We start from the raw sequence: 5000 nt of genomic DNA, 5'->3' as shown, positions 1-5000 counted from the left end.
CTTGAAAATATCGCCAAACAGTGCTGCACTTTTTCGTCCTGTCGATAATACTGAGAGAGAGAGAGAGAGAGAGAGAGAGAGAGAGAGAGAGAGAGAGAGAGAGAGAGAGAGGGGGGTCTACTCTAATTCTGGTTGAGATTCGCAATACTGCAATAAAAATCTTTCCTAACTACGGTTATTCTTTACTTTTTCTTCTTCATTTTGTTCCTTCTTTTTTTTTACAGGAAAGACAACGAATGGAGCTTATAAAAATTTCCCCTTTTGTAACAATTAAATCTCTCTCTCTCTCTCTCTCTCTCTCTCTCTTTCTTTTACCAGGATATATAACGAAAGGGCAGCACAAAATTATTCCCATATCTCTAGTTCCTCCTACGCAATAATAATAATAATAATAATAACAATAATCTTAAGTTACGCTGATAATTTGCCTGTAAGTTTTGTGTGTGTGTGTGTGTGTGTGTGTGTGTGTTTGAATTTAAAAGTGTTCCCGTGACGTCATCTTAATACTGCAACCTGTTCCCATTTTCTTTCCTACCTTTCCGAATGTTCTTCCAACTTTACCAGTTTTTCCTCCGGTTTCCTCCTCCTCCTCCTTTCTCCATCTTTCCTCCCCTCCTCTTACTTTCTCCTCCTCCTCTCCCCTTCCTCTTCCTCTCTTCTTCATCGCCTGGCCTCCTCCTCAACCCATCTCCTCATCCTCGTCTTCTACCTCCTCCTCCTCCTCTTCCTCCTTTCTCTCCTCTCCTCCTCCTCTTCCTCCTTTCTCCCTCCTCCTCCTCCTCCTCCTCCTCTTCCTCCTTTCTCTCCTTTCCTCCTCCTCTTCCTCCTTTCTCCCTCCTCCTCCTCCTCCTCCTCCTCCTCCTTTCTCTCTCCTTCTCCTCCTCCTCCATTCTCTCCTCTCCTCCTCCCCTTCCTCCTTTCTCTCCTCTCCTCCTCTTCCTCCTTTCTCTCCTCTCCTCCTCCTCTTCCTCCTTTTTCTCCTCTCCTCCTTCTCCTCCTCTTTTTCTACCTCCACCTCCTCCTCTTCCTCCTTTCTCTCTTCTCCTCCTCCTCCTCCTTTTCCTCCTTTTTTCTTCTTCCTCCTCCTCCTCCTCCTTTACCTCTGTGACAGGAAGTAGTGAGAGGGAAATGACAAAACGGGAAGGAGAAAGGAAAACTGGAAAGGAGAGAGAGAGAGAGAGAGAGAGAGAGAGAATCCCCAAACCCCAATCAATACCACAATCATCTTTAAATACCACAAAAATACTCAATCACTTCCATGTACCCCCACCCCCCCAAAAACAAAAATCAGAAGAAAAAAATTGCATCCCCCAAGCTAAGACCAATGGACTATATAGACCAGAGAGAGACCCTTGGAGAGACCACTACATCTCACCAAAAATCTATCTATCTATCTATTACCAGACGCCTTAATCCCGTAAGGGGTGGCCACAAACAAACTGCCTCCATGATGTCGCCCCTGTCCCCTGCCGTTTCACCGCCCTGCTCCCAGCTCACACTACCTTATCTCATATACCTCTCCACTCCATCCCTCCATCTCATCCTTGGCCTTCCCCTCCCTCTCCCCCCTTCAACCTCACTCACATACATTCTCCTTGTCAGAAATACGCTACCTTAGTGCGGGCTCGAACTCCCAACCCTATGGTCTTGAAGGACGAGCGCTGCCACTGAGCTACCCTGGCCCAGAAGACCAATAACAGACCAAAAAAGATCAATAAAGACCAATAAAGACCAAGAAAAAACCAAAAAGACCAATAAAGGACCAAGAAAGACCAATAAAGACCCAAAAAGACCAATAAAAGACCAATAAAAGACGAATAAAGACCAACAAAAGACCAATAAAGACCAAGAAAGACAAATAAAAGACCAATAAAGACCAATAAAGACCAAGAAAGACCAATAAAAGACCAAGAAAGACCAAGAAAAACCAATAAAAGACCAATAAAGACCAATAAAAGACCAAGAAAGACCAAGAAAGACCAATCAAAACAAACACTCAACAACCAATAAAAACAAACACTCACCAACGCATTTCAAATCTGTCAGACCGTTACCAAAGCGTTGTCGTAACCGTTAAACGAATTTCGCGGTCATTACCAAACTCAGATGCGATGTTTGGCCATGTGGAGAGGATAGAGAGTGAGAGACTAACTAGGAGAGTATGTGAGTGAAGTGGAGGGAGGAGAGATGGGGAGACCAAGGATGAGATGGAGGGGTGGAATAGAGGTATATGAGAGAGGGAGTGCAAGTTGGAGGGATGGAGAGTGAGAGACTAACTAGGAGAGTGAGTGAAGTGGAGGGATGAGTGATGGGGAGACCAAGGATGAGATAGAGGGATGGAATAGAGAAGTATATGAGAGAGGGGGGTGTAAGTTGGGGGAAGGGCAGCGAAATAGCGGGGGACAGGGAGACATGGAAGGGATTTGTCTGTGGCCACCCCTTATGAGATTAAGTCGTCTGGCTATAGATAGATATATAGATGAGATAGATAGACAGATAGGTAGACAGATAGATAGATGGATAGTTAGACAGATGGACAGATGGAAATGCAAGAGTGTCTGGATCTGCTTTCAACTAGATCAGATGGTAGGCAGATGAAGATGGAATTGTGATAGTTTTTGTGGCACAGTGGGGTTATTGGCCTTATAATTGGCAACACTGATTTAGCCTGTGACTTTATAACACCAAGAGAGAAGTGCAGACCTGTTTGAGAATGAGGACATGCCAGGAGAGAAAGAAGAAGAAGAAATATAAGAAGAAGAAGGGGAGGAGGAGGAGGAGGAGAAGAAGAGGAGGAGGAGGAGGAGATGATGATGATGATGATGATAAGAAGACAAAGAAGAATAGTTTCCTTTCTCACTTTCTGTTTTCTCTCCTTCCTCCTCCTCCCCCCCCTCCTCCTCTCACTCCATACCCTAGTCCTCCCTTCCTTCCTTTCTTCCCCCCCTCTTCCTCCTTCTCCCTCCCCTCCCACTTTACCCTCCAGTTCTATCCACCCTTCCTCCATTCTCACTCCCCTCCCCCTCCTTCCTCTCCACCTTCTCTCCCCTCCTCCTCTCTCTTTACCCTCTCTCCTCTCTCTCCCTCCTCTCCCCACTCTTCTCCTTCCTTTCACTTTCTCACGATTCCCAAGTTCATTCGCCCTCTCCTTTGTCTCATTTCTTCCTTCTTCCCTTCCTCCTCCCCTCCTTTTCTTCCTACCTCTACTCTCTCTCTCTCTCTCTCTCTCTCTCTCTCTATCTCTCCCTCTCTCTCTCTCTCTCTCTCTCTCTCTCGAGGTTAAAACATTTTCAAGACAACAATTATTTGGTTCACCGCTGTGACTCACTTCCTTATTTTTTTAGTTTTTTCTTGTCGTGTGTGTGTGTGTGTGTGTGTGTGTGTGTGTGTGTGTGTGTGTGTGTGTGTGTGTGTGTGTGTGTGTGTGTGTGTGTGTGTGTGTGTGTGTGCAGTACAAGAGCATCATCATCATCACCTTGATCTTTCCTCCTCGTAATGCGAAGACATATTTAACACAGAGAGAGAGAGAGAACACTACCCACCCTCACAGACACCTCTCAATCAGTATGGGTCAATATAGATTTGGCTCAGCAGTCCTACGTGCAAAACCCCCTCACATAACACCACCTGGGCACCAATACCCACCGTCCATATTGAATACACAGCTACTAGGCCTAAATCAGGACAGGTGCACAGGTATTAGCGTGAGTGTCCGCAAGAAAATCAGTAAGGTCTATTTAAATAAGAAATAAACAAGAAACTATTATTTTCCCGGGTCTAAAATCGAACTAGCGTCTTTTCCTACAGCACACAGGACTGTCACCTCTCTCTCTCTCTCTCTCTCTCTCTCTCCCAGACTCTCAGTGACTCAACATGGCAGCTGCTGACTTTCTTTGCTATGCTTTATGAGGGAAATCCACTGACAGGCATTGTTTACTGAGTCCGGTGGTGGTGTGGTGTGGTGTGGTGTGGTGGTGGTGATGGTGGTGGTGATGGTGTGGTGTGTAGTGTTGGTGATGGTGTAGTGGTGGTGACGTTAATGGTGATGTTAATGGTGGTGTGGGTGTGGTGAAGGTCATAGGTACACGTGACGGTGGTAGACCAAAGGAGGCCACCTATTTTTCTAACAAGTAAAGTGTGACAAGGACGTTCACTGACCTCCCACCTGAAACACCTGACCAACCTGAAGACAAAGGGATTCTTAGTCTGGCTTACCATACACTATTTTACTCCAAACCACTTACACTTGAAACCACTTACAAGGAAGGGTAGGGTGCAGGGATGTACGCAAGGGGTAAAGTGTATGGGTGTGGGAAAGGAGGTGTACGGTGTAAGGGTGTAGGCAAGGGGGTGTATGGTGTAGAGGGGGGGTGTATGCAAGGGGGTGTATGGTGTAGAGGGGGTGTATGGTGTAGAGGGGTGTGTAGGCAAGGGGGTGTATGGTGTAGAGGGGGGTGTGGGCAAGGGGGTGTATGGTGTAGAGGGGAGTGTGGGGATGGGGGTGTATGGTGCAGGGGTGTGTGGGCAAGGGGGTGTATGGTGTAGAGGGGGGTGTATGCAAGGGGGTGTATGGTGTAGAGGGGGGTGTATGCAAGGGGGTGTATGGTGTAGAGGGGTGTGTGGGCAAGGGGGTGTATGGTGCAGGGGTGTGTGGGCAAGGGGGTGTATGGTGTAGAGGGGGGTGTGAGCAAGGTATAGTAAGCAGCAAGACGTTGAGTGAATCGAGGAGTTCCGCAAGACTGTTTTTAGCCCATGGTATTTCCCCCAAGATGTCCCCTGGCTGGTCTTCTTGCCTTGGGATCATTATATTTAAGAGTAATTTCACCTGTCACCGGAATTACCTGCCTTGGGAGATGTCGTAGCACCTTCCCTTTACCGATTTATTCATTTATTTATTCATTACTGATTTATTTAGCACTTTTAACAATGTATTTATTTATTTATTTTTATTATGTCTACTTTCACCACAACTCTCTCTCACCGGAATTACCTGCCCCGGT

The sequence above is a fragment of the Coenobita brevimanus genome, chromosome 73 (genome assembly GCF_032717465.1).
Source record: "Coenobita brevimanus isolate Jiangsu-jjx chromosome 73, ASM3271746v2, whole genome shotgun sequence".
In the NCBI taxonomy this organism is placed as follows: domain Eukaryota; kingdom Metazoa; phylum Arthropoda; class Malacostraca; order Decapoda; family Coenobitidae; genus Coenobita; species Coenobita brevimanus.
This window is presented reverse-complemented; position numbering follows the sequence as displayed.